Below are 14782 nucleotides of genomic sequence, written 5' to 3' on the forward strand. Positions count from 1 at the left end.
GGCCAATGCAGCAGAGGTCGTGTTTTTAAGGCCATGTTAGTCGTTCCTCATAAGCGGCAGCTGTCCCCAGAGCCACGAGCACAGCGCAGCTTCTCTCACTGGTGGCTGAATGTCAGAGTTGTTGTTTCCCGCGCAGGAGACCCAGGTTCAATTCCCAGCAGAAGCAAAGCAGTGTATCTTGCTACTTTAGAAGTGGGCAACTTATCAGTGTTTTACAGGGAACTAGTGGAAGCACTCTAGACAATGCTTTTCCATGCTTGTTCAACGAAGTACAAGCAATTATGGCTCATGCACCTGTGAAAAACTCCTGAAGGCAATAAAAAGGCTGCAGGCAAGAAAGGTCATGCTTAAAGAAACCAATGAGAGTAAACTGACCTGTTTGTTGTCTCTAAAAAACACCAGAAGAAAAATGTCCAGGGTCAATGCTGACCTGCATGAAAGTGGAATAAACTGCAAGGTAAGTAATGTAAGATCCCCAAGACAGCGGTACAAGGTCACAGTTGGACAGTGGCTTGTTGGAAGAGCAGGGTAATGACTCCCAGCAAGAACTGACAAATCTGGTGCAGTCCAGGAGGCTGAGGTGCCCTGTGGTTCTTAAGGGAGCTGGTGGCCACAGAAGTTAACGCCTCTCACTTTTGATATTGACCTCCCCCACTCCCCTTTGCTCAGAGACACTTTTGCTCATATCAGTTCATCAAATACCCATGCAACTTGATCAGTTTGTCTGTCAGTTGTTCAGCTTTAGCATTGGTCGATATTACCCAGTTGAAGAGATGCATTTTCCACATAAATTCGTAGAATTCAGGCAGAAATAGAGCATTGGTGGTTCAGTGGTAGAATTCTCGCCTGCCACGCGGGAGACCCGGGTCCGATTCCCGGCCAATGCAGCAGAGGTCGTGTTTTTAAGGCCATGTTAGTCGTTCCTCATAAGCGGCAGCTGTCCCCAGAGCCACGAGCACAGCGCAGCTTCTCTCACTGGTGGCTGAATGTCAGAGTTGTTGTTTCCCGCGCAGGAGACCCAGGTTCAATTCCCAGCAGAAGCAAAGCAGTGTATCTTGCTACTTTAGAAGTGGGCAACTTATCAGTGTTTTACAGGGAACTAGTGGAAGCACTCTAGACAATGCTTTTCCATGCTTGTTCAACGAAGTACAAGCAATTATGGCTCATGCACCTGTGAAAAACTCCTGAAGGCAATAAAAAGGCTGCAGGCAAGAAAGGTCATGCTTAAAGAAACCAATGAGAGTAAACTGACCTGTTTGTTGTCTCTAAAAAACACCAGAAGAAAAATGTCCAGGGTCAATGCTGACCTGCATGAAAGTGGAATAAACTGCAAGGTAAGTAATGTAAGATCCCCAAGACAGCGCTAAAAGGTCACAGTTGGACAGTGGCTTGTTGGAAGAGCAGGGTAATGACTCCCAGCAAGAACTGACAAATCTGGTGCAGTCCAGGAGGCTGAGGTGCCCTGTGGTTCTTAAGGGAGCTGGTGGCCACAGAAGTTAACGCCTCTCACTTTTGATATTGACCTCCCCCACTCCCCTTTGCTCAGAGACACTTTTGCTCATATCAGTTCATCAAATACCCATGGAACTTGATCAGTTTGTCTGTCAGTTGTTCAGCTTTAGCATTGGTCGATATTACCCAGTTGAAGAGATGCATTTTCCACATAAATTCGTAGAATTCAGGCAGAAATAGAGCATTGGTGGTTCAGTGGTAGAATTCTCGCCTGCCACGCGGGAGACCCGGGTCCGATTCCCGGCCAATGCAGCAGAGGTCGTGTTTTTAAGGCCATGTTAGTCGTTCTTCATAAGCGGCAGCTGTCCCCAGAGCCACGAGTACAGCGCAGCTTCACTCACTGGTGGCTGAATGTCAGAGTTGTTGTTTCCCGCGCAGGAGACCCAGGTTCAATTCCCAGCAGAAGCAAAGCAGTGTATCTTGCTACTTTAGAAGTGGGCAACTTATCAGTGTTTTACAGGGAACTAGTGGAAGCACTCTAGACAATGCTTTTCCATGCTTGTTCAACGAAGTACAAGCAATTATGGCTCATGCACCTGTGAAAAACTCCTGAAGGCAATAAAAAGGCTGCAGGCAAGAAAGGTCATGCTTAAAGAAACCAATGAGAGTAAACTGACCTGTTTGTTGTCTCTAAAAAACACCAGAAGAAAAATGTCCAGGGTCAATGCTGACCTGCATGAAAGTGGAATAAACTGCAAGGTAAGTAATGTAAGATCCCCAAGACAGCGGTACAAGGTCACAGTTGGACAGTGGCTTGTTGGAAGAGCAGGGTAATGACTCCCAGCAAGAACTGACAAATCTGGTGCAGTCCAGGAGGCTGAGGTGCCCTGTGGTTCTTAAGGGAGCTGGTGGCCACAGAAGTTAACGCCTCTCACTTTTGATATTGACCTCCCCCACTCCCCTTTGCTCAGAGACACTTTTGCTCATATCAGTTCATCAAATACCCATGCAACTTGATCAGTTTGTCTGTCAGTTGTTCAGCTTTAGCATTGGTCGATATTACCCAGTTGAAGAGATGCATTTTCCACATAAATTCGTAGAATTCTTGCAGAAATAGAGCATTGGTGGTTCAGTGGTAGAATTCTCGCCTGCCACGCGGGAGACCCGGGTCCGATTCCCGGCCAATGCAGCAGAGGTCGTGTTTTTAAGGCCATGTTAGTCGTTCCTCATAAGCGGCAGCTGTCCCCAGAGCCACGAGCACAGCGCAGCTTCTCTCACTGGTGGCTGAATGTCAGAGTTGTTGTTTCCCGCGCAGGAGACCCAGGTTCAATTCCCAGCAGAAGCAAAGCAGTGTATCTTGCTACTTTAGAAGTGGGCAACTTATCAGTGTTTTACAGGGAACTAGTGGAAGCACTCTAGACAATGCTTTTCCATGCTTGTTCAACGAAGTACAAGCAATTATGGCTCATGCACCTGTGAAAAACTCCTGAAGGCAATAAAAAGGCTGCAGGCAAGAAAGGTCATGCTTAAAGAAACCAATGAGAGTAAACTGACCTGTTTGTTGTCTCTAAAAAACACCAGAAGAAAAATGTCCAGGGTCAATGCTGACCTGCATGAAAGTGGAATAAACTGCAAGGTAAGTAATGTAGGATCCCCAAGACAGCGGTACAAGGTCACAGTTGGACAGTGGCTTGTTGGAAGAGCAGGGTAATGACTCCCAGCAAGAACTGACAAATCTGGTGCAGTCCAGGAGGCTGAGGTGCCCTGTGGTTCTTAAGGGAGCTGGTGGCCACAGAAGTTAACGCCTCTCACTTTTGATATTGACCTCCCCCACTCCCCTTTGCTCAGAGACACTTTTGCTCATATCAGTTCATCAAATACCCATGCAACTTGATCAGTTTGTCTGTCAGTTGTTCAGCTTTAGCATTGGTCGATATTACCCAGTTGAAGAGATGCATTTTCCACATAAATTCATAGAATTCAGGCAGAAATAGAGCATTGGTGGTTCAGTGGTAGAATTCTCGCCTGCCACGCGGGAGACCCGGGTCCGATTCCCGGCCAATGCAGCAGAGGTCGTGTTTTTAAGGCCATGTTAGTCGTTCCTCATAAGCGGCAGCTGTCCCCAGAGCCACGAGCACAGCGCAGCTTCTCTCACTGGTGGCTGAATGTCAGAGTTGTTGTTTCCCGCGCAGGAGACCCAGGTTCAATTCCCAGCAGAAGCAAAGCAGTGTATCTTGCTACTTTAGAAGTGGGCAACTTATCAGTGTTTTACAGGGAACTAGTGGAAGCACTCTAGACAATGCTTTTCCATGCTTGTTCAATGAAGTACAAGCAATTATGGCTCATGCACCTGTGAAAAACTCCTGAAGGCAATAAAAAGGCTGCAGGCAAGAAAGGTCATGCTTAAAGAAACCAATGAGAGTAAACTGACCTGTTTGTTGTCTCTAAAAAACACCAGAAGAAAAATGTCCAGGGTCAATGCTGACCTGCATGAAAGTGGAATAAACTGCAAGGTAAGTAATGTAAGATCCCCAAGACAGCGCTACAAGGTCACAGTTGGACAGTGGCTTGTTGGAAGAGCAGGGTAATGACTCCCAGCAAGAACTGACAAATCTGGTGCAGTCCAGGAGGCTGAGGTGCCCTGTGGTTCTTAAGGGAGCTGGTGGCCACAGAAGTTAACGCCTCTCACTTTTGATATTGACCTCCCCCACTCCCCTTTGCTCAGAGACACTTTTGCTCATATCAGTTCATCAAATACCCATGGAACTTGATCAGTTTGTCTGTCAGTTGTTCAGCTTTAGCATTGGTCGATATTACCCAGTTGAAGAGATGCATTTTCCACATAAATTTGTAGAATTCAGGCAGAAATAGAGCATTGGTGGTTCAGTGGTAGAATTCTCGCCTGCCACGCGGGAGACCCGGGTCCGGTTCCCGGCCAATGCAGCAGAGGTCGTGTTTTTAAGGCCATGTTAGTCGTTCTTCATAAGCGGCAGCTGTCCCCAGAGCCACGAGTACAGCGCAGCTTCACTCACTGGTGGCTGAATGTCAGAGTTGTTGTTTCCCGCGCAGGAGACCCAGGTTCAATTCCCAGCAGAAGCAAAGCAGTGTATCTTGCTACTTTAGAAGTGGGCAACTTATCAGTGTTTTACAGGGAACTAGTGGAAGCACTCTAGACAATGCTTTTCCATGCTTGTTCAACGAAGTACAAGCAATTATGGCTCATGCACATGTGAAAAACTCCTGAAGGCAATAAAAAGGCTGCAGGCAAGAAAGGTCATGCTTAAAGAAACCAATGAGAGTAAACTGACCTGTTTGTTGTCTCTAAAAAACACCAGAAGAAAAATGTCCAGGGTCAATGCTGACCTGCATGAAAGTGGAATAAACTGCAAGGTAAGTAATGTAAGATCCCCAAGACAGCGGTACAAGGTCACAGTTGGACAGTGGCTTGTTGGAAGAGCAGGGTAATGACTCCCAGCAAGAACTGACAAATCTGGTGCAGTCCAGGAGGCTGAGGTGCCCTGTGGTTCTTAAGGGAGCTGGTGGCCACAGAAGTTAACGCCTCTCACTTTTGATATTGACCTCCCCCACTCCCCTTTGCTCAGAGACACTTTTGCTCATATCAGTTCATCAAATACCCATGGAACTTGATCAGTTTGTCTGTCAGTTGTTCAGCTTTAGCATTGGTCGATATTACCCAGTTGAAGAGATGCATTTTCCACATAAATTCGTAGAATTCAGGCAGAAATAGAGCATTGGTGGTTCAGTGGTAGAATTCTCGCCTGCCACGCGGGAGACCCGGGTCCGATTCCCGGCCAATGCAGCAGAGGTCGTGTTTTTAAGGCCATGTTAGTCGTTCTTCATAAGCGGCAGCTGTCCCCAGAGCCATGAGCACAGCGCAGCTTCACTCACTAGTGGCTGAATGTCAGAGATGTTGTTTCCCACGCATTAGACCCAGGTTCGATTCCCAGCAGAAGCAAAGCAGTGTATCTTGCTACTTTAGAAGTGGGCAACTTATCAGTGTTTTACAGGGAACTAGTGGAAGCACTCTAGACAATGCTTTTCCATGCTTGTTCAACGAAGTACAAGCAATTATGGCTCATGCACCTGTGAAAAACTCCTGAAGGCAATAAAAAGGCTGCAGGCAAGAAAGGTCATGCTTAAAGAAACCAATGAGAGTAAACTGACCTGTTTGTTGTCTCTAAAAAACACCAGAAGAAAAATGTCCAGGGTCAATGCTGACCTGCATGAAAGTGGAATAAACTGCAAGGTAAGTAATGTAAGATCCCCAAGACAGCGGTACAAGGTCACAGTTGGACAGTGGCTTGTTGGAAGAGCAGGGTAATGACTCCCAGCAAGAACTGACAAATCTGGTGCAGTCCAGGAGGCTGAGGTGCCCTGTGGTTCTTAAGGGAGCTGGTGGCCACAGAAGTTAACGCCTCTCACTTTTGATATTGACCTCCCCCACTCCCCTTTGCTCAGAGACACTTTTGCTCATATCAGTTCATCAAATACCCATGGAACTTGATCAGTTTGTCTGTCAGTTGTTCAGCTTTAGCATTGGTCGATATTACCCAGTTGAAGAGATGCATTTTCCACATAAATTCGTAGAATTCTTGCAGAAATAGAGCATTGGTGGTTCAGTGGTAGATTTCTTGCCTGCCGCGCGGGAGACCCGGGTCCGATTCCCGGCCAATGCAGCAGAGGTCGTGTTTTTAAGGCCATGTTAGTCGTTCCTCATAAGCGGCAGCTGTCCCCAGAGCCACGAGCACAGCGCAGCTTCTCTCACTGGTGGCTGAATGTCAGAGTTGTTGTTTCCTGCGCAGGAGACCCAGGTTCGATTCCCAGCAGAAGCAAAGCAGTGTATCTTGCTACTTTAGAAGTGGGCAACTTATCAGTGTTTTACAGGGAACTAGTGGAAGCACTCTAGACAATGCTTTTCCATGCTTGTTCAACGAAGTACAAGCAATTATGGCTCATGCACCTGTGAAAAACTCCTGAAGGCAATAAAAAGGCTGCAGGCAAGAAAGGTCATGCTTAAAGAAACCAATGAGAGTAAACTGACCTGTTTGTTGTCTCTAAAAAACACCAGAAGAAAAATGTCCAGGGTCAATGCTGACCTGCATGAAAGTGGAATAAACTGCAAGGTAAGTAATGTAAGATCCCCAAGACAGCGGTACAAGGTCACAGTTGGACAGTGGCTTGTTGGAAGAGCAGGGTAATGACTCCCAGCAAGAACTGACAAATCTGGTGCAGTCCAGGAGGCTGAGGTGCCCTGTGGTTCTTAAGGGAGCTGGTGGCCACAGAAGTTAACGCCTCTCACTTTTGATATTGACCTCCCCCACTCCCCTTTGCTCAGAGACACTTTTGCTCATATCAGTTCATCAAATACCCATGGAACTTGATCAGTTTGTCTGTCAGTTGTTCAGCTTTAGCATTGGTCGATATTACCCAGTTGAAGAGATGCATTTTCTACATAAATTCGTAGAATTCAGGCAGAAATAGAGCATTGGTGGTTCAGTGGTAGAATTCTCGCCTGCCACGCGGGAGACCCGGGTCCGATTCCCGGCCAATGCAGCAGAGGTCGTGTTTTTAAGGCCATGTTAGTCGTTCCTCATAAGCGGCAGCTGTCCCCAGAGCCACGAGCACAGCGCAGCTTCTCTCACTGGTGGCTGAATGTCAGAGTTGTTGTTTCCCGCGCAGGAGACCCAGGTTCAATTCCCAGCAGAAGCAAAGCAGTGTATCTTGCTACTTTAGAAGTGGGCAACTTATCAGTGTTTTACAGGGAACTAGTGGAATCACTCTAGACAATGCTTTTCTATGCTTGTTCAACGAAGTACAAGCAATTATGGCTCATGCACCTGTGAAAAACTCCTGAAGGCAATAAAAAGGCTGCAGGCAAGAAAGATCATGCTTAAAGAAACCAATGAGAGTAAACTGACCTGTTTGTTGTCTCTAAAAAACACCAGAAGAAAAATGTCCAGGGTCAATGCTGACCTGCATGAAAGTGGAATAAACTGCAAGGTAAGTAATGTAAGATCCCCAAGACAGCGGTACAAGGTCACAGTTGGACAGTGGCTTGTTGGAAGAGCAGGGTAATGACTCCCAGCAAGAACTGACAAATCTGGTGCAGTCCAGGAGGCTGAGGTGCCCTGTGGTTCTTAAGGGAGCTGGTGGCCACAGAAGTTAACGCCTCTCACTTTTGATATTGACCTCCCCCACTCCCCTTTGCTCAGAGACACTTTTGCTCATATCAGTTCATCAAATACCCATGCAACTTGATCAGTTTGTCTGTCAGTTGTTCAGCTTTAGCATTGGTCGATATTACCCAGTTGAAGAGATGCATTTTCCACATAAATTCGTAGAATTCTTGCAGAAATAGAGCATTGGTGGTTCAGTGGTAGAATTCTCGCCTGCCACGCGGGAGACCCGGGTCCGATTCCCGGCCAATGCAGCAGAGGTCGTGTTTTTAAGGCCATGTTAGTCGTTCCTCATAAGCGGCAGCTGTCCCCAGAGCCACGAGCACAGCGCAGCTTCTCTCACTGGTGGCTGAATGTCAGAGTTGTTGTTTCCCGCGCAGGAGACCCAGGTTCAATTCCCAGCAGAAGCAAAGCAGTGTATCTTGCTACTTTAGAAGTGGGCAACTTATCAGTGTTTTACAGGGAACTAGTGGAAGCACTCTAGACAATGCTTTTCCATGCTTGTTCAACGAAGTACAAGCAATTATGGCTCATGCACCTGTGAAAAACTCCTGAAGGCAATAAAAAGGCTGCAGGCAAGAAAGGTCATGCTTAAAGAAACCAATGAGAGTAAACTGACCTGTTTGTTGTCTCTAAAAAACACCAGAAGAAAAATGTCCAGGGTCAATGCTGACCTGCATGAAAGTGGAATAAACTGCAAGGTAAGTAATGTAAGATCCCCAAGACAGCGGTACAAGGTCACAGTTGGACAGTGGCTTGTTGGAAGAGCAGGGTAATGACTCCCAGCAAGAACTGACAAATCTGGTGCAGTCCAGGAGGCTGAGGTGCCCTGTGGTTCTTAAGGGAGCTGGTGGCCACAGAAGTTAACGCCTCTCACTTTTGATATTGACCTCCCCCACTCCCCTTTGCTCAGAGACACTTTTGCTCATATCAGTTCATCAAATACCCATGCAACTTGATCAGTTTGTCTGTCAGTTGTTCAGCTTTAGCATTGGTCGATATTACCCAGTTGAAGAGATGCATTTTACACATAAATTCGTAGAATTCTTGCAGAAATAGAGCATTGGTGGTTCAGTGGTAGAATTCTCGCCTGCCACGCGGGAGACCCGGGTCCGATTCCCGGCAAATGCAGCAGAGGTCGTGTTTTTAAGGCCATGTTAGTCGTTCCTCATAAGCGGCAGCTGTCCCCAGAGCCACGAGCACAGCGCAGCTTCTCTCACTGGTGGCTGAATGTCAGAGTTGTTGTTTCCCGCGCAGGAGACCCAGGTTCAATTCCCAGCAGAAGCAAAGCAGTGTATCTTGCTACTTTAGAAGTGGGCAACTTATCAGTGTTTTACAGGGAACTAGTGGAAGCACTCTAGACAATGCTTTTCCATGCTTGTTCAACGAAGTACAAGCAATTATGGCTCATGCACCTGTGAAAAACTCCTGAAGGCAATAAAAAGGCTGCAGGCAAGAAAGGTCATGCTTAAAGAAACCAATGAGAGTAAACTGACCTGTTTGTTGTCTCTAAAAAACACCAGAAGAAAAATGTCCAGGGTCAATGCTGACCTGCATGAAAGTGGAATAAACTGCAAGGTAAGTAATGTAAGATCCCCAAGACAGCGCTACAAGGTCATAGTTGGACAGTGGCTTGTTGGAAGAGCAGGGTAATGACTCCCAGCAAGAACTGACAAATCTGGTGCAGTCCAGGAGGCTGAGGTGCCCTGTGGTTCTTAAGGGAGCTGGTGGCCACAGAAGTTAACGCCTCTCACTTTTGATATTGACCTCCCCCACTCCCCTTTGCTCAGAGACACTTTTGCTCATATCAGTTCATCAAATACCCATGGAACTTGATCAGTTTCTCTGTCAGTTGTTCAGCTTTAGCATTGGTCGATATTACCCAGTTGAAGAGATGCATTTTCCACATAAATTCATAGAATTCTTGCAGAAATAGAGCATTGGTGGTTCAGCGGTAGAATTCTCGCCTGCCACGCGGGAGACCCGGGTCCGATTCCCGGCCAATGCAGCAGAGGTCGTGTTTTTAAGGCCATGTTAGTCGTTCTTCATAAGCGGCAGCTTTCCCCAGAGCCATGAGCACAGCGCAGCTTCACTCACTGGTGGCTGAATGTCAGAGATGTTGTTTCCCGCGCAGAAGACCCAGGTTCGATTCCCAGCAGAAGCAAAGCAGTGTATCTTGCTACTTTAGAAGTGGGCAACTTATCAGTGTTTTACAGGGAACTAGTGGAAGCACTCTAGACAATGCTTTTCCATGCTTGTTCAACGAAGTACAAGCAATTATGGCTCATGCACCTGTGAAAAACTCCTGAAGGCAATAAAAAGGCTGCAGGCAAGAAAGGTCAGGCTTAAAGAAACCAATGAGAGTAAACTGACCTGTTTGTTGTCTCTAAAAAACACCAGAAGAAAAATGTCCAGGGGGTCAATGCTGATCTGCATGAAAGTGGAATAAACTGCAAGGTAAGTAATGTAAGATCCCCAAGACAGCGGTACAAGGTCACAGTTGGACAGTGGCTTGTTGGAAGAGCAGGGTAATGACTCCCAGCAAGAACTGACAAATCTGGTGCAGTCCAGGAGGCTGAGGTGCCCTGTGGTTCATAAGGGAGCTGGTGGCCACAGAAGTTAACGCCTCTCACTTTCGATATTGACCTCCTCCACTCCCCTTTGCTCAGAGACACTTTTGCTCATATCAGTTCATCAAATACCCATGGAACTTGATCAGTTTGTCTGTCAGTTGTTCAGCTTTAGCATTGGTCGATATTACCCAGTTGAAGAGATGCATTTTCCACATAAATTCGTAGAATTCTTGCAGAAATAGAGCATTGGTGGTTCAGTGGTAGAATTCTCGCCTGCCACGCGGGAGACCCGGGTCCGATTCCCGGCCAATGCAGCAGAGGTCGTGTTTTTAAGGCCATGTTAGTCGTTCCTCATAAGCGGCAGCTGTCCCCAGAGCCACGAGCACAGCGCAGCTTCTCTCACTGGTGGCTGAATGTCAGAGTTGTTGTTTCCCACGCAGGAGACCCAGGTTCGATTCCCAGCAGAAGCAAAGCAGTGTATCTTGCTACTTTAGAAGTGGGCAACTTATCAGTGTTTTACAGGGAACTAGTGGAAGCACTCTAGACAATGCTTTTCCATGCTTGTTCAACGAAGTACAAGCAATTATGGCTCATGCACCTGTGAAAAACTCCTGAAGGCAATAAAAAGGCTGCAGGCAAGAAAGGTCATGCTTAAAGAAACCAATGAGAGTAAACTGACCTGTTTGTTGTCTCTAAAAAACACCAGAAGAAAAATGTCCAGGGTCAATGCTGACCTGCATGAAAGTGGAATAAACTGCAAGGTAAGTAATGTAAGATCCCCAAGACAGCGGTACAAGGTCACAGTTGGACAGTGGCTTGTTGGAAGAGCAGGGTAATGACTCCCAGCAAGAACTGACAAATCTGGTGCAGTCCAGGAGGCTGAGGTGCCCTGTGGTTCTTAAGGGAGCTGGTGGCCACAGAAGTTAACGCCTCTCACTTTTGATATTGACCTCCCCCACTCCCCTTTGCTCAGAGACACTTTTGCTCATATCAGTTCATCAAATACCCATGGAACTTGATCAGTTTGTCTGTCAGTTGTTCAGCTTTAGCATTGGTCGATATTACCCAGTTGAAGAGATGCATTTTCCACATAAATTCGTAGAATTCTTGCAGAAATAGAGCATTGGTGGTTCAGTGGTAGAATTCTCGCCTGCCACGCGGGAGACCCGGGTCCGATTCCCGGCCAATGCAGCAGAGGTCGTGTTTTTAAGGCCATGTTAGTCGTTCCTCATAAGCGGCAGCTGTCCCCAGAGCCACGAGCACAGCGCAGCTTCTCTCACTGGTGGCTGAATGTCAGAGTTGTTGTTTCCCACGCAGGAGACCCAGGTTCAATTCCCAGCAGAAGCAAAGCAGTGTATCTTGCTACTTTAGAAGTGGGCAACTTATCAGTGTTTTACAGGGAACTAGTGGAAGCACTCTAGACAATGCTTTTCCATGCTTGTTCAACGAAGTACAAGCAATTATGGCTCATGCACCTGTGAAAAACTCCTGAAGGCAATAAAAAGGCTGCAGGCAAGAAAGGTCATGCTTAAAGAAACCAATGAGAGTAAACTGACCTGTTTGTTGTCTCTAAAAAACACCAGAAGAAAAATGTCCAGCGTCAATGCTGACCTGCATGAAAGTGGAATAAACTGCAAGGTAAGTAATGTAAGATCCCCAAGACAGCGGTACAAGGTCACAGTTGGACAGTGGCTTGTTGGAAGAGCAGGGTAATGACTCCCAGCAAGAACTGACAAATCTGGTGCAGTCCAGGAGGCTGAGGTGCCCTGTGGTTCTTAAGGGAGCTGGTGGCCACAGAAGTTAACGCCTCTCACTTTTGATATTGACCTCCCCCACTCCCCTTTGCTCAGAGACACTTTTGCTCATATCAGTTCATCAAATACCCATGGAACTTGATCAGTTTGTCTGTCAGTTGTTCAGCTTTAGCATTGGTCGATATTACCCAGTTGAAGAGATGCATTTTCCACATAAATTCATAGAATTCTTGCAGAAATAGAGCATTGGTGGTTCAGTGGTAGAATTCTCGCCTGCCACGCGGCAGACCCGGGTCCGATTCCCGGCCAATGCAGCAGAGGTCGTGTTTTTAAGGCCATGTTAGTCGTTCTTCATAAGCGGCAGCTGTCCCCAGAGCCACGAGTACAGCGCAGCTTCACTCACTGGTGGCTGAATGTCAGAGTTGTTGTTTCCCGCGCAGGAGACCCAGGTTCAATTCCCAGCAGAAGCAAAGCAGTGTATCTTGCTACTTTAGAAGTGGGCAACTTATCAGTGTTTTACAGGGAACTAGTGGAAGCACTCTAGACAATGCTTTTCCATGCTTGTTCAACGAAGTACAAGCAATTATGGCTCATGCACCTGTGAAAAACTCCTGAAGGCAATAAAAAGGCTGCAGGCAAGAAAGGTCATGCTTAAAGAAACCAATGAGAGTAAACTGACCTGTTTGTTGTCTCTAAAAAACACCAGAAGAAAAATGTCCAGGGTCAATGCTGACCTGCATGAAAGTGGAATAAACTGCAAGGTAAGTAATGTAAGATCCCCAAGACAGCGCTACAAGGTCACAGTTGGACAGTGGCTTGTTGGAAGAGCAGGGTAATGACTCCCAGCAAGAACTGACAAATCTGGTGCAGTCCAGGAGGCTGAGGTGCCCTGTGGTTCTTAAGGGAGCTGGTGGCCACAGAAGTTAACGCCTCTCACTTTTGATATTGACCTCCCCCACTCCCCTTTGCTCAGAGACACTTTTGCTCATATCAGTTCATCAAATACCCATGGAACTTGATCAGTTTGTCTGTCAGTTGTTCAGCTTTAGCATTGGTCGATATTACCCAGTTGAAGAGATGCATTTTCCACATAAATTCGTAGAATTCTTGCAGAAATAGAGCATTGGTGGTTCAGTGGTAGAATTCTCGCCTGCCACGCGGGAGACCCGGGTCCGATTCCCGGCCAATGCAGCAGAGGTCGTGTTTTTAAGGCCATGTTAGTCGTTCTTCATAAGCGGCAGCTGTCCCCAGAGCCATGAGCACAGCGCAGCTTCACTCACTGGTGGCTGAATGTCAGAGATGTTGTTTCCCGCGCAGAAGACCCAGGTTCGATTCCCAGCAGAAGCAAAGCAGTGTATCTTGCTACTTTAGAAGTGGGCAACTTATCAGTGTTTTACAGGGAACTAGTGGAAGCACTCTAGACAATGCTTTTCCATGCTTGTTCAACGAAGTACAAGCAATTATGGCTCATGCACCTGTGAAAAACTCCTGAAGGCAATAAAAAGGCTGCAGGCAAGAAAGGTCAGGCTTAAAGAAACCAATGAGAGTAAACTGACCTGTTTGTTGTCTCTAAAAAACACCAGAAGAAAAATGTCCAGGGGGTCAATGCTGATCTGCATGAAAGTGGAATAAACTGCAAGGTAAGTAATGTAAGATCCCCAAGACAGCGGTACAAGGTCACAGTTGGACAGTGGCTTGTTGGAAGAGCAGGGTAATGACTCCCAGCAAGAACTGACAAATCTGGTGCAGTCCAGGAGGCTGAGGTGCCCTGTGGTTCATAAGGGAGCTGGTGGCCACAGAAGTTAACGCCTCTCACTTTTGATATTGACCTCCTCCACTCCCCTTTGCTCAGAGACACTTTTGCTCATATCAGTTCATCAAATACCCATGGAACTTGATCAGTTTGTCTGTCAGTTGTTCAGCTTTAGCATTGGTCGATATTACCCAGTTGAAGAGATGCATTTTCTACATAAATTTGTAGAATTCAGGCAGAAATAGAGCATTGGTGGTTCAGTGGTAGAATTCTCGCCTGCCACGCGGGAGACCCGGGTCCGATTCCCGGCCAATGCAGCAGAGGTCGTGTTTTTAAGGCCATGGTAGTCGTTCCTCATAAGCGGCAGCTGTCCCCAGAGCCACGAGCACAGCGCAGCTTCTCTCACTGGTGGCTGAATGTCAGAGTTGTTGTTTCCCGCGCAGGAGACCCAGGTTCAATTCCCAGCAGAAGCAAAGCAGTGTATCTTGCTACTTTAGAAGTGGGCAACTTATCAGTGTTTTACAGGGAACTAGTGGAAGCACTCTAGACAATGCTTTTCCATGCTTGTTCAACGAAGTACAAGCAATTATGGCTCATGCACCTGTGAAAAACTCCTGAAGGCAATAAAAAGGCTGCAGGCAAGAAAGGTCATGCTTAAAGAAACCAATGAGAGTAAACTGACCTGTTTGTTGTCTCTAAAAAACACCAGAAGAAAAATGTCCAGGGTCAATGCTGACCTGCATGAAAGTGGAATAAACTGCAAGGTAAGTAATGTAAGATCCCCAAGACAGCGGTACAAGGTCACAGTTGGACAGTGGCTTGTTGGAAGAGCAGGGTAATGACTCCCAGCAAGAACTGACAAATCTGGTGCAGTCCAGGAGGCTGAGGTGCCCTGTGGTTCTTAAGGGAGCTGGTGGCCACAGAAGTTAACGCCTCTCACTTTTGATATTGACCTCCCCCACTCCCCTTTGCTCAGAGACACTTTTGCTCATATCAGTTCATCAAATACCCATGCAACTTGATCAGTTTGTCTGTCAGTTGTTCAGCTTTAGC

Source organism: Carassius gibelio, chromosome B19 (genome assembly GCF_023724105.1).
Source record: "Carassius gibelio isolate Cgi1373 ecotype wild population from Czech Republic chromosome B19, carGib1.2-hapl.c, whole genome shotgun sequence".
NCBI lineage: Eukaryota > Metazoa > Chordata > Actinopteri > Cypriniformes > Cyprinidae > Carassius > Carassius gibelio.